Here is a 24,054-nt window from a genome sequence, read left to right as displayed (position 1 = left end):
TCAACAACATTTTTATATTTAGAAGGACCTCTTCTCCTTTAAAGACTAATGCCACAACGAATTATGACGCGAAATAACGTGTTCAGTGTTTTAATTCTCTACAGAAGAGATTTTAACTTCATTATCACCTTTAGTGTTCTCATTATTTTATGTGTGCCAAAATTAGTACTTTGTACGGTTTGCTTTTTTAAAGCTGAAGATGTTCCAAAATGGAATGTAACATGTTCCTCTAATGCGATCAAAATACGTCGTTTTATACGATATGTCGTTATAAGCGATGTCGTAATAAGCAAGTTTTTAAATACAGTGTTTATATAGGATTTAGATGGGACCATTAGATTTCGTCGTTATATCCAGTACGTCGTTAAAAACGATATCGCTATAAAAGATCTCAACTGTATGTGAAAAATGAAAATCCACAGCCTGTTTCCAGTCATTCGGTAGGGTCAGAAAGGGAATGAATGAAGCCCCATCTAGCGGCGAGGATAGGAATTATGCCGGATGCCGAAGCCTGTTGCACTCCTCTGTGGCAAAGATTAATTACTAACAGATGAAATGACATTGGAATGTGTTGCTGAAATTAAAGATGGCAGGGAAAACCAGAGTACCCAGAGAAAAACCAGTCCCGCCTCCACTTTGTCCAGCACAAATCTCACATACAGTGACCGGAATTTGACCACGGAACCCAGTGGTGAGAGGCCGGCGCGCTACCGAATAATCTGAAAAAATATCTAGTTGTCGTATTTTGAACTGCGTGATGACCTAAGTCTTTGAAGACTAACAAACTTTATCGAGAAAATTATAAGCTAATTTAAATACATGGTTGTTGACTTTCTTAAATTTTGTATTTGTATGGCGTAAAATGAAATGGCGCATGGCTTTTAGTGCCGGGAGTGTCCGAGGACATGTTCGGCTGGTCAGGTGCAGGTCTTTTGGTTTGACACCCGTTGGCGACCTGCGCGTCTTGATGAAGATGAAATGATGACGACGGCACAAACACCCAGCCGGGGCCCCTGTGACCAAAGCACACTGAGCCGGAGTGTATGACTTAAATTTGATAATAATGGCGTATGGCCTCCGGAGAGACCTGGTGCAGGTCTCTTTTCATAAGACGGCCTATGAGGCGACCTGCATGTCTGTGAAGATGAGGGCCCTATCTAGGATGATTTCTAATGCTGAATACGCCACACACACCCAGCCCCCGAGCCATTGGAATTAACCAATTAAGGTTAAAATTCCCGATCCGGCCGGGAATCGAACCCGGGACCCTCTGAACCGAAGGCCAGTACGCTGACCATTCAGCCAACGAGTCGGACAATTTGAAGGTACATGATAGTCAAAGTCTATATTTTTCTTAAATAATTTGAAATACAAAATTCGCTTTGAGAAAGGAAATATGATTATAATCGCGATTACAATGGAAAAACTGGAAGATGTAGTTAATGACCAGCAGGTGAAAAAGCCCGATGTTTTTCTTTAAACTCAGACCAACTTTGCGACAGTAGAGTAGAAAGGGGCTTGGGCTGGAGGAAGTAACGTAGTCTTAATTATGTTACATTCCAGCATTTTTCTGATGTGAAAATGAGAAATCACGGAAAAAATCACCTTCAGAGCTGCTGATAGTGGGATGCGAACCCAACATCTCCTGAATGCATGCTGGCATGTATATGGCACGAGCTGCGTTTCCAACTCGCATGCTGAACACTAAATCACATTTTAAGTACCAGATTCGTTTTTGGACTGTAAAAATAATTTCTCTTAACCCACCGCTGCGGTCTACTCTAGGGCTATAGTGACCTTGGTTTGATTCCCGACGATGAATAGGATGTTTGGAACTGAGTGCACAGGTCCGAGGAAATATAATTCGAGAGAATATTTCACTTTTGGCCATCCTAGAAGTAGGATCTCATTGTTTCCAAATTTATCGCCAGGTCTAAATTTGGGTCAGTCTTAGAGCGAATTGATTACAGCCGCACAATTACACCTACCACATCGACACAGGTTATCAGACAAGAGTTCGCACACTAAACGCATAAGGTATTGGCTATGATGTCCCAGACTCCGTATGGGAAGCTACAACGACAACAACAACAACACACTACAAGTTTGTTCCATGAGAATGTTGTTGAAAGTTACTAGTTGAGATTCAGAACTAGCTGAACGAACTCTCAGGAATTTCAACTGATACTTGAATATTTGAGAAATTTAAGGATGACCCATCGAAACACTTTTATGGGCTGAGAATATTGTACATCCTCACTAGGGTTCGGAAGTTTATGACTTGAAGAAGCACAAAATATGCAAGCAAATATGCCCTAAATATGACCTAAAAAAAGGTAAAATGTGAGTTAAGCATTTTAGGGATAATAGCAGGTATTAGAGTATTACTAACATTAAGCGTGCCAAAAAGTGATAAGCGATAATACAGCAAACATATTTAGTCATACAAACTGACAGAGCTACAGGAGGTAAATTAAAACTTTATACATTCATTGAATCACAGCCCTGCTCATTCTGATTTTCCTAAAAAGTAACCAAAAATTAAGTATCTGTCGACGTATTTTCGTACAGTATTTCTTCCTTTCTCGGAATCATGTCTTGTAAACCTGCACCAAATCTCTTTAGGGAAAGGAAAGAAAAATTCATTTTGAAATCCTCTGTTTGAAAATCGACGCAGATAGCATGTACCTTATTAAAAAGCGACGCTTAAATTTGAACAAAAATGTTCAAAATATGACCTATGAGCAGAATATGAGCAAAGTAATCAAGTTCAAAATATGACCTATGAGCAGAATATGAGCAAAGTAATAAAGTTCAAAATATGACCTATGAGCATAATATGAGCAAAGTAATAAAGTTCAAAATATGACCTATGAGCAGAATATGAGCAAAGTAATAAAAATGTTCAAAATATGACCTATGAGCAGAATATGAGCAAAGTAATAAAAATGTTCAAAATATGACCTATGAGCAGAATATGAGCAAGGTAATAAAAATGTTCAAAATGTCACATATGAGCAGAATATGAGCAAAGTAACAAAAATGTTCAAAATATGACCTATGAGCAGAATATGAGCAAAGTAATAAAAATGTTCAAAATGTCACATATGAGCAAAGTAATATGCATTTGGTCTATGCAACATAGAATTGCTTTAAGGGACCCATCATTCACAGTTATTTGTCAGATTTCGGGTAAAATGACCTCAGGAATGAAATATGACTTTTCCTTAACATCCGAACAGTAGCGTTTCGTGACATTTTACTCTGGCAGACTGTGCCGCCATCTCTTTCCCCTCCCCAATCGGTCCAGTTTTCACCGACCAGCACCACAATACTTTCAGGTGAATAATAATAATAATTCGATGACATTGGCTGAACAGAAATCTGCTTTCACTACAACATTAAGTAATTAACTACACTACAACGGCATTTATGCACATACATTAACTGGCTAGCAGCTAACTCAATCCTGACTACTATGGCACTGCACTGTTTCACAGATGAAAATCATAAATGATAATAACAATACTCATAAAAATAAATAAACAGCGCTCTGCCGAATTTTTCTCTCCTTGTTCAAATTGCAAAGCATGAAAACGTATTTTAAAATTTGACGACTCTACAAACAGCGTTGTCACGTTATGGTTACATTTTGAATCTTTATTCTTTATAAAACTGAATTGTTCAAATAGTATTCATTGTTTTGTAAAATGTTTTGGAATTAATCCCTAAAAACAGTTAATGTAAAACAAGGTGGGGGGGGGGGGAAGCCTAGGTACATTGTAAAGTGGTTGGCAATGTTGCTGAGGGCTCCGCCGTTCAGCGCTTACATCCGCCTGCACTCTTCCTTTCCCTTACAAGCCCATATTGTCCTTCCAGGCTCCTCACACACCCTACACACTTGCTAACTCTAGGGACTTACTGAGGGCTCTGCCGTTCAGCGCTTACATCCGCCTGCACTCTTCCTTTCCCTTACAAGCCCATATTGTCCTTCCAGGCTCCTCACACACCCTACACACTTGCTAACTCTAGGGACTTACTGAGGGCTCTGCCGTTCAGCGCTTACATCCGCCTGCACTCTTCCTTTCCCTTACAAGCCCATATTGTCCTTCCAGGCTCCTCACACACCCTACACACTTGCTAACTCTAGGGACTTACTGAGGGCTCTGCCATTCAGCGCTTACATCCGGCTGCACTCTTCCTTTCCCTGACAAGCCCATATTGTCCTTCCAGGCTCCTCACACACCCTACACACTTGCTAACTCTAGGGACTTACTGAGGGCTCTGCCGTTCAGCGCTTACATCCGGCTGCACTCTTCCTTTCCCTGACAAGCCCATATTGTCCTTCCAGGCTCCTCACACACCCTACACACTTGCTAACTCTAGGGACTTACTGAGGGCTCTGCCGTTCAGCGCTTACATCCGGCTGCACTCTTCCTTTCCCTGACAAGCTCATATTGTCCTTCCAGGCTCCTCCCGCACCCCACACACTTGCTAACTCTAGGGACTTACTGAGGGCTCTCGTGCCACAGTTCGAACGCCTCAAGACTAAAGAGAAAGCATCGTGCTTGCTAGACAGCAGCCTCGGTCTGAAAACCTTTGCCATTTCACGAATAAGCAAAATAGAAAATCAAAATGTTTAAAGCCGAAATAATAAAGATAACGTTGTATAACTGAATGGCACACCATATAAGTTCGACGTCACTACATTTGTCCATCTCTTTATGTAATCAATTACAGAGTGAAATACCTTAAATGTTTTTGAGAAGCCGCCGGGGTGGCGCCCAAAAACCCTTCATGCACGAATCGCCACTGTATCCGAACTTTAATCATCATATTTTGTTTTCTTTCCTCTCTAATAGTCACACGAAATTATTATTCACAATCGCGTTCCTTGGTTCGTTCGGACAGTACTCGGTACTCCAAGCATAAATATTATTCACAATGCACCATATCTATAGCATGTTATACTCAGTTATTTAGAGAGCAGAATGCAAATTATGAACTCTCACCTGCTCTATTACTGTGTTCCCCCGGAGTCAAACGTCGACACGTGATGTTTATGAAGATCTGGCACAGACGCGTGTGGAGCTGCCGTGCATGTTACATTAAATACACAAGAACGACAAAGCCAGACAGCGGACGAGGAGAAACTCTTCCCGCCTCTGAAGAGTGACGAATTCTCTCCATATCCCATCCCCACTTTCAATGGAGTTCCCTACTTCAAGTTCACAAACGATCCCAAATCGCCTGGAGAGATCCTTTACATGAGAAAAGCAATACGTCGTGAATGTCCAGAGAAATTCACGTATACCGGCTGTCCACTGTTAAACTGACGGAATTCAGCGCGGCACAGATTGCAATGATCGTAAGAGCCTGAAATTTCGTAGATATGCTTACTAAGCAATGCACTCGCGATTTATGGCACAAAAATTATTAGTTGAAAGTTTGTATGTTTTATTCTTTTACGATTTGCCGTACGTCGCAGTCAAACTGGGGAAAGGTGTTAGACAGGGTTGATGCTTATCACCAACTTTGTTTAATATTTACTTGGAGGAAATTATCTGTGAATGCTTGGATGGTAAAAGAGGAGGTAAGAGAATTGATTGTATAAGATTTGCTGATGATATGACAGTAATAGCTGAAAATGTGAAGGACCTCCGCAAAATGCTGAGAGAATTAAACAAAAAGTGTGAAGAGTATGGAATGAATATAAACAAAAAGAAAACCAAATTCATGATACTTGGAGGTAAAGGTGAAAAAGCGACAATCAAGATAGGGAAATTATTGAACAGGTGAATAAGTTAAAGTGTCTTGGAAGTATTGTAACTGAAGACTTTCACTCTATAACAGACTTAAAAGCTCGAATTGCCTTAGCCAAGGAAAGCTTCAACAAGAAGAAAAAACTGTTTTGTGGCCCGCTAGAGAAAGATCTGAGGAAGAGACTTGCAAGGTGTTACATATGGAGTATAGCTCTATATGGCGCTGAAACATGGACATTAAGGAAGGAAGAACAGAGAAGAATAGAGAATAGAGGCATTTGAGATGTGGATTTGACGAAGAATTGAAGGGTAAAGTGGGAAAATAAAATATCAAATGAGGAAGTTCTGAAGAGGGTGGGAGAAGTAAGGAGCAAGCTGACCGTAATTCAAAATAGGAAGAAAAGTAGACACAACACTTTACTACGAGTAGCAATTGAAGGGATGATAAAAGGAAAACGAGGAAGGGGAAGGAGACGATATCAGTTATTAGACAGCATTAGAAAAAGAAAGGAAGATTATGCAGAAGTGAAGAAAAGGGCACAAGATCGAAAGATATGGAGGTCACAGCCATAATTGGACCTGCCGGATGGCAGGACAACCTATGATGATTACGTCGCACCGACACAGAAAGGCCTAGGAGTGGGACGGAAGCGACCGTGGCCTTAATTAAGGTACATCCCCAGCATTTGCCTGGTGTGAAAATCGAAAACCACGGAAAAACATCTTCAGGGCTGCCGATAGTGGGATTCGAACCCACTATCTCCCGGATACAAGCTCACAGCCACGCTCCCCTAACCGCACGGCCATCTCCCGCGGTTTGATTACTTTTTGCTGCGAGAAACCTTCAGTAAAGACCGTATCATCTCTTAGGCATTTTCCAGATGGGTTGCCTTCAAATCCCTCCACCTAAATCCATGTGACTTCTGGTTGTGGGGATATTTGAAGGATTGTGTCTATTCAGGGATATATCCGGTCTCTGCCTGATCTTTTTTTTTGCTAGGGGCTTTACGTCGCACCGACACAGATAGGTCTTATGGCGACGATGGGATAGGAAAGGCCTAGGAGTTGGAAGGAAGCGGCCGTGGCCTTAATTAAGGTACAGCCCCAGCATTTGCCTGGTGTGAAAATGGGAAACCACGGAAAACCATCTTCAGGGCTGCCGATAGTGGGATTCGAACCTACTATCTCCCGGATGCGAGCTCACAGCCGCGCGCCTCTACGCGCACGGCCAACCCGCCCGGTCTCTGCCTGATCTAAAGGCTAGCATACAACGACATGCCGCTCTGATTTCACCCGACCATGCCTTGTTACGGATGCAGCATGTTGCTGAGTTGGGAGGCCATACTGAACACTTTTGTAATCCTGACAAACGTGCCAGAAACACCGTTATCATGTGTTTTATTGCCTTTTATTGTGCGACCTTACCACTGCCTAAGGCGCCATATTTTCGCCTGGTGGCAAAACTTGGAACTAGTAATTTTTTGCCATAATTCGCAACCGCATTGCTTAGTTAGTTTATCTACGAAATTTCAGACTCCTGCGATCATTACAGCCTGTGATGTGCCGCTCTGAACACCGTCAGTTTAATTGTGGACATCCTGTACTATCCATCTCTCCAATACTTGAGGTAGTTAGTGAACTTGTCAAATACATGGCAACTGACAGAAGTGGCGCAGTCGGTTAGACGTCATCTTTCTCTTCCCAAGAGAGCGAATTCGATCCTGGCAGAGGTCGGCGACATCTGAGTGTGTTTAGAGCTCACAACTTCACGTCGTTAGCGTGCGGCACGTTAAAGAACTCAGGAAACAAACCCCTGGCACAGCGTATTAAAGACATGGAACTGCCAAAACGACTTTTGCCCAGCCAGATGGCCTGCATGTATTAGTGCGTCACGTTGTCAGCGTGACGACATCTTCAGCCTATTGCTTGGCTTTCGTGACCGGGTCCGTTATCTCTCAAATTAGTTAGCTCCTCAGCTGGTCTCACGAAGCTTAATAAACTTAATTTCTACCCTCAGCGCAGAATTGAAATCCTTGGACTGGTTGGGCATTGAACATAGGTCCTTTGGATAAGAGACATGCACCCTACTACTACACAAAGGGGCTGGCATCATTAACACCTACAGGACAACATTCCGACACTCTGGTGACATTACAGTCTATAAGGAGGCGTTAAATGAATAACATTCTAAAAACGCACATCCAGTACCATACGATGTAACAAATATTGATGTATCATTTCACAGAAATTATGACATTCTGATGAAATTATATAAGAATACGCGTGAACTACTTACATTTATTATTGATGTAGGTTCTTACGGCCGATGTTAATCGACAACTTTCGATGGTTTTCCGGGTTATTAGGCCACGCTGGCATTTTAAAAATAGTCCATATTTCAACTACACTACGTAAGTCATTGTCAGGACGAAATGTTACACGCCGGTGAGCGCCCATACTTTTATATCATCTGCTATTATGCTTGCCTGTTAGTATTTTGCCTATATTAATTTTATACTTAAGTCAGCCTCGTGTCGGTAGATTTACTGGCACGTAAAGAACTCCTGCGAGACTAAATTCCGGCACCTCGGCGTCTCCAAAAACCGTTTAGGTAGTTAGTGAGTCGTAAAGCCAATAGCATTATTATCTTAAAAATAAGTTCCCATAAGGAAACCATAATTTAATTTCATCGATTACAAATGTTAAAATCGATGAAATTAAATTATGGTTTCCTTCTTAGCTATTCGCATGAATGTGCTTTTGTCATTTTGTTCTTAATGAACATATGCTTTTGGTTAGGAAGAGGGGTCTGAAAATGGGTGAGTTGTAAGTTTCCCAGCTATCACTTGTCGCAGAAACCGGTTCTAGAATAGCGACATTCCTTTCCCCTGGACCTACGCCATCGTACTGACAAACTGCTTCCGTGTAGTCACCATCCCTCTAGCCGTAACTGTCAGATCTCGTAATGACATCCTAACCAGATGTCAAGTTACTGAAAGAGAGTACTCCTCACTGACAAACATGACGGCAGCAAACGACTACTCGAAGAGAGAGTTCTCACCTTGCACAACAGGTTCTACAACAACTCAGCCCAGCCGGAAATGATTCCTCCAAATAAACGTATTGCATTTGGCTACAAAACTGAAGGCTCATGTAACACTCACTCCGGAACTCATCCTTGAAGTAGGATGTTTCCATGTTACCTATATCGAGTTGACGGGAACTTCAACGTTTATTTCTCGGTATGCCTCCTTTAATCAAAACTTCCTTAACTTAATCTACCTCCTTTCCTTCATATCCCTTTTTCTCTTCTGATTGCCCTCTATTGTACATAATGTAATATTTATTTCTCACAGTACTATACCGTTACTCATGTGTCATATCTGTACTTATATTACTGTGCTTGGCTATTTTTACATTCAATAATTTTCCTCGTTCTTTTCGTTGATCGGACACGAACTCCGCAATTCAGAAAATATCGAGGAATTGTCCACTAATCCCCTTTCCTGAATTCCGCAACTTACCCTTCAGGTTGAAAAGAAGGTACCGAGCTCGATAGTTGCAGTCGCTTAAGTGCGGCCAGTGTCCAGTATTCGGGAGATAGTGGGTTCGAACCCCACAGTAGGCAACCCTGAAGATGCTTTCCTGTGGTTTACCATTTACACACCAGGAAAATGCTGGGGCTGTACCTAAGTTAAGGCCACGGCCGCTTCCTTTCAACTGCTGGCCCCTTCCTGTCCCATCGTCACCATAACACCTGTCTGTGTCGGTGCGACGTAAAACAACTAGCAAAAAAAAACAGGTGCTTGAACCTGGCGGCAAAGAAGAGCATGGTAGAGGTGAATCTAGTGCCGAGAAAGTGAAAAGTGCTGTTAGACGTTTAGTATAGTGATACCGAAGATGGAGAACAGTGTAAAACTTATGTATAGTGAAAGAGGTCAGACACTCTTACCTTTTATTACTTTACATTCAGACATAATAGGAAAGTGAAATGTGCTGGTGATCAGGGTTGGAGATGCTCGAAGGAGAACTGTAATGCCAAACTTTTTACACTGGGGAGTGATCATGTTTTGTCTAGGCGCGTGGGGAATCACACTCATAGATCCATCTTGAGAAGAGTACAAACAGACTCTTACATTCGGCTAAGCAGTGTCGGCTCTGGTTCAGTACAAAAAACTGACAAGAAAACTAAAGAATGACATCCAGAAGAAAATTGAGCATTGGCAAAACGGTGAAACGTGTTTCGCACAAAGATTAAATGTTATCGTTAGTTTAAAACTATCTTCTGAATAACAATACTTGCAACTGAAGCTCGTTATTATATGGCTTACTGATGTGTTAGGGGGAGTGACCAAGAGAGAATCGCAGGTCTGCTTCTAGTTGCACAGTTCGTCTACTGGCAGTAAGGGCAGTTAGACTAGTGGTTTTACGTCGCACCGACACAGATAGGTCTTATGGCGACAATGGGATAGGAAAGGACTAGGATTTGGAAGGAAGCGGCCGTGGCCTTAATTAAGGTACAGCCCCAACATTTGCCTGGTGTGAAAATGGGAAACCACGGAAAACCATCTTCAGGTATGCCGACAGTGGGGTTCGAACCCACTATCTCCTGGATGCAAGCTCACAGCCGCGCGCCTCTAACCGCACGGCCAACTCGCCCGGTAAGGGCAGTTTTGGGCAAGTTGCTGAGTTCGGGTGTTGAGCATTCAAAAGTTGCGGAATTCGTGTGAGCCGTTTTCATCTGTCATTTCTATTGTTAGTTGTTGTTTCTCTACAGTAATCTTGTTAGTTTTTAATTTTCTTCCGCTAATTTTGTCATTAATTGATCTTTCTTCGTTGCTCTTTCATTTATTTTTTATATTTGCATTGTGCTACTCTATTGTAAATAGATTTTTCACTGCGGAACTCTGTAATTTGACATCCAACTGTTTTGGTTTCCTAAACAAATACATATCAAGAGAGTCATTTCCTTAGCCCCAAGAGAAAAATAAGGCCTCTTTCACACTAGGCACCGGCAGCAGAGTCTGTGTGACTGGAAACTCGGGTCTCTTCCACTGTGAAAGCAGATACACGCGGAGACCGTTCAAGTTCCATGAGTCTCAGCTAGCGAGAACTGTTTATTTTTCAAACATGACAATTCTTGGAATTCTGTCTTAGAAACAACATAGAATTTGATCTTTGATTACTCCCAGGGAGTGGAGTTGGAGTCAGGATGCTGAGAGGACCATATATTTTCTCCTAATACCATCACGGAGTAAGAAAAAACTAAACAGAAGGAGGCGAGTATGGGTTCACTCTGGAATTCGGGATTGTCACACAGGAACAAAACGTGTCCCACAAAGCAGGGCGATCTTGGATAGCATCAATTAGAGCCGCACCATCCAAAATACACCTTGTCTTTACTTTCGTCAATGTACCGAAGGTCCAGGTGACTAATGCGAACACCCAGACGCTACTAACATCCTTATGCAAGAGTTCGTCTGAGCTGCACATGTTGCCTCTAGGTCACCAGGCCTGAGTCACAGGAAGCCTAATCTGAAGGGGTCAAGGAGCTTCTCGTTTGAACATCCAGACCTGCCTTTCACTACACCCGCAGCGTCACACTGAGACTCGTCTCCAGGAGGCTAGTATGAAAGGGGGCCTACGGTCGTATTTTCATTTTTTTTCATTCCATAACATGTTAGGATCATTCTCACTAATGAGCTGAAGAGTAAATCATGGCTATTGAAATTTATTTGAATGGGATAGTATTGTTCAGCAGCTGGCACATGTAAGTTGTAACCTTTCTTACACGCTCGTTGAAGTCTCTCTCTTCTTCGAAATGCATAGTGACGGTTGCATCATCCTAATAGGTTTTTTAATGAACGAATCATCAGGATCTTTTGATTAAAAAACACTATCACTTGAGGAATGGCATTAAAGTTCCATATCAGATTTCCGAGCCTCCGTGGCTCAGACGGAAGCGCATCGGCCTCTCACCGCTGGGTTCTGTGGTTCAAATCCCGGTCATTCCATGTGAGATTTGTACTGGATAAAGTGGAGGCAGGTCAGGTTTTTCTCCGGGTACTCCGGTTTTCCCAGTCATCTTTCATTCCAGCAACACTCTCCAATATCATTTCATTTCATCCGTCAGTCATTAATCATTGTCCCAGAGGAGTGCCATAGGTCTCGGCAGCCGGCACAACTCCCATCCCCGCGGCAAGATTGGGGCTTCATTCATTCCATTCCTGACCCTGTCACTGACTGGAAAACAGGTTGTAAGTTTTTTTCATCAGAGTTCCCTCTCCATATTAAATGTCACTTGTTACATATAGGTCATGATTCTACCATAACATTCTTTTGCCTCTTCGTGTGTGTTTGAACACCTTCAAGCACATTGTGTGCAAATGGAAATCCTTGAAGTGAAATCAATTACCTTTTGTTGTTCAAAAAAGTAACTTGAGTTTTCTACTTCTTTTTCTTCATCTTATTCTCTTATTCTTCCTACAGACTGGCGGCGTCTTTGGTGTGAGTTGTATCGCACATGTTAATTTTGCCCTGCTATACAGCCGGATGCTCTTTCTGACGCTAACCCTATGTGGGAGGATGTAGTCACTATTGCGTGTGCGTGTTTCTATGGTACTCGGTAGTGTGATGTGTGTGTATACGAAGAGCATATTGAGATAAACATAAATACCCAGTCCCCAAGTCATAGGAGTTAACCAGACGCGGTAGAAATCCCCGACCCGGTCGGGAATCGAACATGGGACACTCTGAAACGAAAACCACGACGCTGTCCATTCAGCCAACGAGTCCAACAACATACGTCACATATAATTTTCAATATTGTTTTATTAGCATGTGATGTAATTGATCAGTAATTGTGTATGATTGTATCCCGCCCCTTAGATTCTATCTTTAACAACGTTGTTCCGCGAACACACGCCTCTTCAGTAGTGGTTCCGATAACTTTGTTAAACGAGCAAAGAATAACTGCTGGAACCTCCCCATATGACCTAGTCTGCGTATGTGGGCCGTGTTGACCAAACTTTCATGGCGCTATGAGTTGCATTCTTCATATCTATTAACATGACACTGCTACTTATAACTGCCACACAGCTCTTGAATAAAACATTGTATGTGCGAGCCTGTTGACTCTTTCTCTTTTAGTGAGGCTTTCGCTAACTCTGATGGCCTTGCAGCTCACATTTTACGAGCTTCATCTAGACACGTCTGCTTAGTACTGAACTTACACGGAGACCTTGCCAACGTGTTCCGAACGATTTGATCTATTTTCAGCATATACACAGATCATAGCGAGAATTTTGACCTTTTCGAAATACACGACGAAACATCCACCCAATTCTGACAAAAAGGCATTTGAATATCGAAATTGCTTCACAATACCAGGATCGACGCATTCTTACAATGAATGCTCAGCGTAGAGTAAACATTCCGCTTCATAAGCTCGTGATACATTCATCAAATTTCACCTCCGGAGTGTTGTTGTTTTTTTTGTTTGTTTGCTTTTTGCGATGGACGAAAATACTCCTCGTGTATGCGTAAACTTGTCCTTTGTTCGATTTGCTAGATGCTACTATATAAATTACTGCTCCTTTTGCATTTATGATCGCTACCACCCTAGTTTATGTACCAATCCATAGACATAACACAACCCTCGCAAAGATATATACTATACTATAAATGACAGACAATAATATATCGACGAAGACGTACAAAAAAACAGGTTCAAATGCTGGGTATCTCAGTGTGATACCAAACTCGTAATCTACGCAGTTCTTGAAACATAACGTTTATCAATTAGTAACATCCTATTTACACCAGACGTCCTTCTTTCGTAATGTCCGTCCTCCCGAAATGTGTGTATATGTCAGAACGTCCAAATGCTCTCCTTTAAATATCGTAAACTTCAAACGTCTTGTTTTCTTTTAATAGCATGACCAAAGAGAGAGACCATTTGAGATCATGTTCTACATTCGCCAGTAGTCCGTATAAATGATGCGAACTAATCCTATTATGTACAGTATGTGCTCTTTGGTCATAGAGACTAACAATTTTCACAAACTCGGGTTGACAACACATCCACACATCTCGAATTCCTTGGTTTTGTCCCGTCGGGTTGACAACACATCCACACATCTCGAATTCCTTGCTTTTGTCTCCGAATTCCGTTAACATCTGTGTGGCCATTTAGCCAACTGGGCATGCTCATTACATGTAATATGTAAGAGTCAACAGTATAACATGTCCTTCTCATGCTGAACAACAAAGAACAATGGCTAAACGGAAAAGTATTTTCAACTGTGACTTGCGGGAAAAATATAAACTCATCAAAAAGGCACATTCGGGCAGTAATGGACATCCTTTTCCTTTACAAATACATCTCTCGTAAGGCTATTCCACTGAGTAAAAGGAATTTTGACAACAGAAAATCTGTTATAAAAGTGAACTCTTTTTTTCCCTTTTTTTTACAATTTTGTTTTACGTCGCACCGACACATACAGGTCTTATGGCGACGATGGGATAGGAAAGGGGCTAGAAGTAAGACGGAAGAGACCGTGGCCTTAATTAAGATACAGCCCCAGCATTTGCCTGGTGTGAAAATGGGAAAACACGGAAAACCATCTTCGGGGCTGCCGACAGTGAAGTTCAAACACACTATCTCCCGGATGCAAGCTTACAGCTCCGCGCCTCTAACCACACAGTCAACTCGCCCAGTAGTAAACTCTAAAAGCCATTATTATGATAAAGTGCAATTTCCAGTAATGAGTTCTTGAATTTTTTTTCAGCGTTTCCCTATGTATTAAGAAAAATAACATCATCTGAAAACATTTGCAACATCACTTTGTCCTCTGTTACGAGTCTGAATAACTTAAATTGCGTATTAAAATGATATACTAGGCCTACCCATCTCATTTAAAAGTAAAAACTCTAAAAGCCATGATGACGGAACAAGTCTAATTTCCGGCAAACTTGTAATGAGTTCTTCAATATTATGAAGCGCTCCCCACTCCTTATTTATAAATATCTTTTATTTATTTATTTATTTATTTATTTATTTATTTATTTATTTATTTATTTATTTATTTATTTATTTATTTATTTATTTATTTATTTATTTATTTATTTATTTATTTTATACGTTTACCCTCCAAGGTTGGTTTCTCCCTCGGGACTCAGCGAGTGATCCCACCTCTACCGCCTCAAGGGCAGGGTCCTGGAGCGTGAGACGTTGGGTCGGAGGATACAACTGGGGAGGAAGGACAGTACCTCGCTCGGGTGGCGTCACCTGCTATGCTGAACACGGTGTCTTGTGGGAGAAGGGAGGATTGGAACGGGTAGACAAGGAAGGGGGAAGGAAGCGGCCGTGGCCTTAACTTAGGTACCATCCCGGCATTTTCCTGGAGGAGAAGTAGGAAACCACAGAAAACCACTTCGAGGATAGTTGAGGTGGGAATCGAATCCCCCTCTTCTCAGTTGACCTCCCGACGCTGAGTAGGCCCCGTTCCAGTCCTCGTAGCACTTATCAAATGTCGTGGCAGAGCCGGGAATCGAACCCCCTCCTTTGGGGGTGGCAGCTAATCTCACTAACCAGTGCACCACACAGGCGGACATTTATAAATAGCATCATCTGGAAAGTATAATATAACGTAGCATAATTTTGTCCTGTGTTAAAAGTCTGCAAAAAATTATACCAGTTGAATCAACTGCCCTTACCAATACTGTTTTATGCAAACCGCAATATTACGTGCGTCCTAAAATCATATCGTCGTTGAGCCTAGAAAACCGCCATGTGATAATATTTCAGCTTAGAACTCTGATCAGAAGGGTTCTATCATCTAAGGTTCAGTATTACGCGAACTATATCAACGAATTTTCGTTCTAAGTGATACTTGTGCTGCGGGTTAGTATTTTTCCTCTCAACATTGTCACATAGCGGCATTTCGAGGCGCAACGATGATATGTCCTTCAGGTACGCACAGTAAATACAGTAAAGCGGATATCTCTGTATTTAAGGCCTACAGAATAAAATAAAGCTCTTGTTCCACAATATTATTTTTTTTAAACAGAAAACACGAGTGGGCTCTCTAAATGATCTGATATACAGGGTTATTCACCTAACATGTTACACAGTCTAAACCATTAAATATATCGGCATTCTGTTTTCATATTCGTAAATGGTACGCATTTTCTTGTAAAATAACGTGCTACTTAGTCTCATGGGGTGATTAATAACCGAGATATTGACAGTAACTCCATATTTTTAAATGGAATGGCACAAATTCATACAGCTGTCCTAAAAGTTCAACTGCGAACAAGTTCAAATATGTAAGTATTTTCAAAATCGGACAATTACTTTTTGAGATATAAATAAGAACAGCATGCGCGGTTTTGCTGCCGCATCAGACGGCGTGAAGTCGGGCAAGGACATATTGAGGCGCAAGTTGCTTCCTGGCCTTGATTCCAGCCACAGAACGGATACCAGGCATGTACTGTAAACATTATGTGATGTACCGTAACATACCCTGGGTGTGCAACGTTATTGTATGACTGGCGAACACACAACGGGGAAGGGAGATCAAAGTTGTATTGTTTTGACATGTAATAGGTTGCACTCAGTTTAGCGTTTTTTTTCCCACGTATAGGAATTGGAGAGGAAGTCGGCCATGGCCTATCACAAAGGTACCTATCCGGTATTTGCCTGGTGTTGAACATGGGGCACCATGAAAATCACTTTCAGGTTGGGCGAGGCAGGACTCGAACCTACGCTCTCCCGAATACACGCTACTACAGTCGCGCTTGAGCTCTGAAGAGATTAATGCGTGTAAAATAAAACATCTCACCACGATCAGCTCTGAACATTTGCTTTTATAGAAGGAGCTCTTCCGGTGTTTTGTGTTATGTTTATTTCTCAACTCATAGAGTAGTATGAACTGTACACTGAAACCAGTGACAATTATAGCTTTCGTTATGTTCCTTTCAAGGCAAAGTACTTATTTTATTCCTTTTAAACACATCAACCCTTTCTGTCCTGTCATGTGTTCGCCTGTCATACACACTTTGCAAACCCATCACATGTGTACGAGGTGCTACATGCCTGATATCCATTCTGTGGCTGAACTCACTCCCAGGAAACTGCTTACGCCTCAATATGCCTTGCCCGACTTTACGCCGTCCGATGCGGCATGCAAACCAGCGCATGCTGTTCTTACTTATATCTCAAAAAGTAATTGTCCGATTCTGAAAATACTTACATATTTGAACTTGTACGCAGATAAACTTTTAAATCAGCTGTATGAATTTGCGCCGTTCCGTTTAAAAATATGGAGTTGGTCTCAATATATCAGTTGTTAATCACCCCATGAGACTAAGTAGCACGTTATTTTACAAAACCCTGCGTACTATTTACGAATATGAAAACAGAATGCTGATATCTTTAATGGTTTAGAAGTTATTTCCGTGTAACATGTTAGGTGAATAACCCTGTATACATGAATCGTCTGTGATACGCGAAGTGGACATTGCGATCGTGTTAAAACTATCAGACTTGTAATCTGCACGTGTTGTACCGTACTGCAGTACTGCGTGGATGGTTAGAGCAAACTGAAAGCTACTGTGTGCCAGTCTTACATGACGTACGTTCGAGTCCGGGGCGAAGATACTTTTTATTCTTTTTAATTAAGATTTTACCGTCTCATAATTTACACGAAATATCCTCCTTTGTGCACATTTTCTTTGAATTAAAATCTGTGGCCATAAGAAGGGGTGTTATGTCATCCGCGTTGGACGAGGACGGAATAGGTTGTGCAGGGGTGGGGGTTGTGGACCAAACTGCGCTAATAATGGTTAGTTAAGTTATCAAGAACTCGAATGGAATGCTCGCTTGGTTTATGCACACTTGAGCACACCGCTGAATGGACATTATAGTGCACTGTAGCATAGCCGCTGTTATTGACCTGCACGTCTCGGCGATGCGTTGTCGAAGGCGCTAGGTATTTTCTGGCGCCTGGGTGTAAACTGTTTGTTTTAAACGCCCGCGCAGAAAGAAGTACAATGGAGTTAAATCCGGTGACCTGGAGGGCCAAGAAACAGGTCCTCCTTTCCTATCCTATTTCCATAATGTGGCTCATTCACATGGTTACGGACAACTAACGTCCTATATGGTGGAACTCCATCCTGTTGAAACGACATCGTTAAACTTTCTTCAAGTGGCACATCCTCCAGCTGAACTGGGAGTTCATGGCGTAGAGGGAGCAGGTAGCGTGCGCCTGTTAGATGGTCCCCAACGAAATACGGTCCGGTAAGGCGATCAGCCAAGATTCCACACCATGTATTCACTCCCCATTGCTACCTGTCGCACCCAGTGGGGATTGTCAGCGCTCCAATAGTGTTTATTGTGGCGGTTGACGGTACAATTATTGTGGAATCGCGATTCGTCCGAGAACAGGATTTTCGAGGGGGAAAAATGAAAAAAATGAAAACCTACAACCTGTTTTCCAGTCATTGACCGGGTCAGGGATGTAATGAATGAAGCAGATATAGGCTGTTAGTACAATGGGGTCGCCACTCCCAAAGTGATTTATTAATGAATGATAGATGCAATGAAATGAGAATGGAGAGTGTTGCTGGAATGAAAGATGACCGGGAAAACAGGAGTACCCGGAGAAAAACCAGTCCCGCCTCCGCTTTGTCCAGCACAAATCTCACATGGAGTGACCGGGATTTGAACCACGGTATCCAGCGGTGAGAGGCCGACGCGCTGCCGTCTGAGCCACGGAGGCTCTTTTCGAGGGGAATGCTGCATTATTTTTCTGATTTCCTAACAGCTACTGACAAAAATTAACTCGAGCTTCGGAATACCGACCCTGGTTTAGCTGTAGATGATAGGGATTCACCTGTAATGTTATTGCCCGTGTATTCGTGTGTGGATTTTTGCGACCAATGTCTAGAGCAGCCTCCTCATTCTCACCAGACGTTACGGTCTTCTCTCGGTCAGGGTATCCTCTGAAGTAGGCCTATCCCTGTTGTTCGTAAACGTCTTTCAACACTGATACCAACGTAGATAAGGAGTACTGTATGTCAACATATTAGTCCGTGGTGCAGGTCCTACATGGCGAATGAATAAAGCGACTCCATTCCGACTGAAGGATTGTTCTAGATCACAGAAGTGGATGGTCTTTCCTTTGAAGGGTAAACGGATATTGATCACACACACACACACACACACAAATAATGAAAAGATTATCTATGTAAATTACAGCTGTTAATTTCAGGAACCGTACGGTATACACAGATAAAATGTGATAGTTCGGCCATCATCATGTACCCTCCATTAGTATCAGCGTCCCTGAGAAGGCCATCTAATGGAAACAATGCGGAAACTTTGTTATTGTGTAAGACTTCCACAGAGAAGCATTGCTTATCCCAACATCTGACTCAGTGGTTTTCAGCTAATGAGAAAGGTCACGTGACATTTCAACTCTACAAGGAAATATTACAACAACAATATTATAATTAATATATTCCTTTCTTAAAACTAATGCCTTGTCCGCCTCTGTGGCGTAGTAGTCATGTTGTTTCTTTTTCTTTACATTACGTCGCACCGACACAGTTAGGTCTTATAAAGACGATGGCATAGGAAAGGACTAAGAGTGGAGAGTAAGCTACCGTGGCCTTAAGCCATCTTCAGGACTGCCGAGAGTGGGGTTCGTACCCACTCTCTCCCGAATGAAAGCTCACAGCTACGTGACGTAAACCACTCAGCCACTTGCTTGTTAATGTAGTGGTTAGTGCGATTAGCTGTCACCCCTGGAGGCCCGGTTCGATTTCCGGCTCTACGACGAAATTTGAAAAATGGTATGAGGACTGCAACGAGGTCTACTCAGCCTCGGGAGGTCAACTGAGTTGAGGCAGGGTTCGATTCCCAACTCAACCACCCTCGAAGTGGTTTTCCGCGGTTTCCCACTATCTCTCCAGGCAAGTGCTGGAATGGTACCTAACTTAAGGCCACGGTCGCTTTCTTCCCTCTGCCTTGCCCATACCTTGCAATTTTCTTATCCCACCACAGCATAACAGGTGAGGCCGCCTGGGCGAGGTACTCGTCCACCTCCACAATTGTATCCCAGACCAAATGTCTCAGTTCCATGAAACCGCCCTTGAGGCGGTAGAGGTGAGGTCGATCGCTGAATCCGAGGGAAAACCAACCCTGGACGGTAAACAGAATAAGCAAGAAAGAAAGAAAGAAAGAAAGAAAGACAATGTCTTACTTTATTCGAGTTGTGTTACTTTGTATTAAATGTATTTGTTATGCAAAAATTAATAGGATGTTAATTTATACGGCTCCTTTGCAGAGTGGTCAGCGTAGCAGTTTCGGCTCAGAGGACCTCGAGTTTGATTCCCAGCCGGACCGAGACTTTAGCCGCGTTATGTTTAATCACTTTGGCTCAGCACTGGGTGTTAGTGTTCGTCTTAACCTAGACATACACTTAATTACATACAGCACTTCACACTACCAATCACCATAAGAACAGACAATACAACACTTCACATTGGATGGACGTCAGGAAATAGGCTACATCTAAACCGGACTAAATCCGCATCTAGTGTTTTTTATGCTAACATTTTAACGTTGTACTAACTCAGGTAGGTTATCGGCAACGATGAGATATAAAGGGCTAGAACTGGGAATGAAAAATGCGTAGCCTTAATTTACAGCTCCAGCCTTTGATTGATGGGAAAATGGGGAACTACAGAGCTAGCGGTGGTGGGATCCGAACACCCAGGCTTTCTATGTCATCTGATGATGGAACCAACCAGCGTTCGGACCAAAGACTCGATATACCCTACATCAATCAATCAATAAATCAATCAATCAATCAATCAATCATCAATCAATCAATCAGGCAGTGAATCAATCAATCAATCAATCAATCAATTACCACTGATCCGCATTTAGGGCAATCGGCCAGGTGGCAGAGTGGCAGATTCCCTTTCTGTTTTATACTTTACCTTTTCTTAAATAATTGCAAAGAATTTGGAAATGTATTGAACATTTCCCTTGGTAAGTTATTCCAGTCCCTAACTCCTCTTCCTGTAAACGAATATTTGGCCCAATTTGTCCTCTTGAATTCCAAATTTACCTTCATATTGTAATCTTTCCTACTTTTAAAAACACTACTCAAACTTATTTTTTCTAATGCCATTCCACGCCATCTCTCCACTGACAGCTTGGAACATACCACTTATAAAGTCGAGCAGCTCGAGCCGAACATGTCCTCGGACACTCCAGGCACTGAAAGCCATACGCCATTTCATTACAGTATTGTCGTTGCAATGGCATATTTCTGGCGACATTTAGTTCTGTTTGTTGTACAGAGCATGTTTGTAATATCAATTCTGTTTGTGTATATTAAGATACTAGTGATATACAGGGACCGTATTAATGAAAAGACTGTGATTTTGTGTAACAACTAGGCTTCTTAAAACAGGCGTATGTTATGACAAGGACAAGTGTCAAGGGAATATGCACATCCAGATCCGGTAAACTGGAGCGATGGTTTGTTTTCGTTAGTTTCAAGTATGAAAATGCATATTCACACAAACATGATGATCTAAAGTAAAAAATACAATGTTTCACTGCATTTTCCAGTCATGTATAATATTATTTATGTTGTAAAGGCCCATTAATCTACGCAGAAACAAATCAATACATATGAACGAGGTACCAAGCGAAATATTTATTTCACTCCAGTCAGAGGAACTTACATACTGTTGCGTTTTAACAAACATTTTGGCTAGAAATGAATATAAGGTACGGAGGGAAAGAACCCTCCCGAAAATTATTTCCCTTGGTTCTACACCGTTTTTGGGGCACTTCGTATCCCATATTTGATCAAAAGAGACAAAATTTGAGCGTTCGCCGAGAGGGAGTAAGCCCGAATCCAAGTTTCCGACTTTACTCTTTCGGGAATACGCCAGTATAACTGCGGCGAAAAATTGAAAATAATGCATACGGTATCCAGTCTTTTCCTTGTATCTTCGTTGGACGACTTGTCACTAAAAATCCGACATCTTTTTCGGATTCCGCGCACTAAAATACATCGGAATTCACTTCGACGTTTCTTAAAGTATTCCTGTAATTTGTAGATTTCACCAATCGTCCATAAAACCGTTTTTGGCGGCTCATAACTTCCAAACTATTCATCCGATTTAGATTTCCTTAGTGTTTTCTCCAACACATTTTCTTCTTCTATTTGACCATGTAAAATATTCGAAAATAGGTTTAAATAAAAGGTAAAGACGAGCTGAAACTGAGTGAAACAGAAACACTATTTCGCGATGATCCCTTTTTCACGCACAAATAATTTTTTTAAACTACAAAAAGGAATGAAGTGTGAAAGCTTCACACAGGTTTACTGGTTTTCTTATATTTCTCTCGGGAAACATATTTGGGAAATTCTCCTTCTGATGACAGCTTCACACAGGTTTACTGGTTTTCTTATATTTCTCTCGGGAAACATATTTGGGAAATTCTCCTTCTGATGACCGAACCTATAAGAAAATATCACACCAGAGAGTTATTTTCCCATTGTGTTAGACACTATCTCTTGGGACACGAAAAATCTTGCTAGCAGATGGAGGAATTACGCAGAGAGGAACAAAAAAACACTGCGTATTTGCGTCGCAAAAAGCGACCGCTACAGCTTAACTACTACAGTCCATGCCTCACACCCTTGCGCAGATAAAACACTGGCTGTAGTGCTCTGTCATGTTCATGTGAAGCAGCAACTCGGTTTAATGTGGACATCGACGGTGAAGGCCCGTTGGAAGATAAAACATTTGATTTTCAGGAATTTGAGTTTCTCACTCATAAGACGATTAGCGATCGATCAAAGACAATCGACAGTCTGGCCAAGCTGGTATAGAAAGTTTGTTAAGAAGGAAGACAACCGTTTTCAGTGTCGACTTAGTTAATATAAACTTAAAGTTTTTTGGTCTGTCGAAATATAATGCTTAGAATATAATAATTAATGACACGCGAACACAAATTCGGTGGCACGCCACATGAACATATTAAAGTTTAAATATCGAAAATCTAAATTCTAGTTTTATTCGGACGTGCAATATGGCAACACTGCTACACTGATAGGTCCGGAAGTCAAGTGAGATGAGGCCGCCGAGCCCTTCATTCACCCACGTTTGTAAGTCAGTCAGTCAGTCAGTCCAACAGCGACGTTTGACTTGTAGGTATGTGGTAGCCAGTAGCACGTAATTATTCTTTGAGTGTTTATTGTATGTCGTTTTCTGGTGGTTTTGTATACGGACCTCGCAAACATGATTTCGTTGCCCAAAAAAGACAGAAACTTAACAACGGTAGTGACCGGATTTTTCAAGAACAGTTGGCAAGTGAATTCGGACTGATAGAAAGAGGCAATAAAGCTTTGTCTTGCCTGTGTTCGAGAACAGTTGTATCCCGCACATTAAATTTAAAGTGCCATTTCGGGACGAATCATTCAAATGTTCGTTCCATGCCAACTGAAGAAATAAGAGAGTGGTTTCACAAAAAAATCGAGCAGATTACAAAACGATCTACGTTAGTTCTTTTGTATCATCTTTCTGGCCAAGAAATAATATCAGTGCGGCTGTTTCTATCTGTCTCACTGCATGGGAAAACACTTTCTGACGGTGAGTTCTTGAAAACCTCCTTATTAACGTCTGATACGTTAGTTGAATACTTTCCTAACAAACAACAAATAATTAAGAGAATTAAGGAAAAGAATTAAAAGAATTAAGGAAATGCCAGCCAGCAGAAATACTGTCAAGGATAGAATAATAAGAATGAGCGAAGATGTTTCCGAGCAATTAAAAGCTGATTTGGGTAACTTCCACATGCATTCAGTATGTCTTGATGAAAACACTGATGTGACTTTACAACCAAGGATAGCGTTTTTGTATGTTTTCCTTGTGGAAATGTGATGAGGGAGGAATTAATTAAATTGCTGAGCTTACGAACTACGACAACAGGGAAGGATATAATGAAAGAAGTGAAGCTATATCCTGTTTTAAAAATGGGATTTGACTTACAGAAAATTGTGTCTGTGTCAATTAACGCTACCCCAAGTATGGTGGGTATTTGTATCGGGTTTGTGAAATTTCTTAAAGAAGAAGTTAAACACCCTGATTTACAGTTCCAATTCCAGGAAGCCCTGCCTGCGAAAGAAAGTAATGAAGTCATTTGAAAGTGTACGCTCGGTGGTGACTAAACTCGTGAACTTCATATCTGTACGTGCTC

The 24,054-nt window shown here is 41.7% G+C and overlaps 1 protein-coding gene across 1 annotated transcript in view; it reads right to left on the bottom strand.

The window, feature by feature from the left end:
- The window catches only part of LOC136874399 (trypsin-1), a 99,094-nt gene that overhangs the window by 33,048 nt on the left and 41,992 nt on the right, over window positions 1-24,054 (bottom strand). The gene's annotated exons all lie outside the window — the stretch shown is intronic.

Source organism: Anabrus simplex, chromosome 1 (genome assembly GCF_040414725.1).
Source record: "Anabrus simplex isolate iqAnaSimp1 chromosome 1, ASM4041472v1, whole genome shotgun sequence".
NCBI classification, from domain to species: Eukaryota; Metazoa; Arthropoda; class Insecta; order Orthoptera; family Tettigoniidae; genus Anabrus; species Anabrus simplex.
Note: the sequence above shows the minus strand (reverse complement) of the source record. Positions and strands in the feature narration are given on the sequence as shown.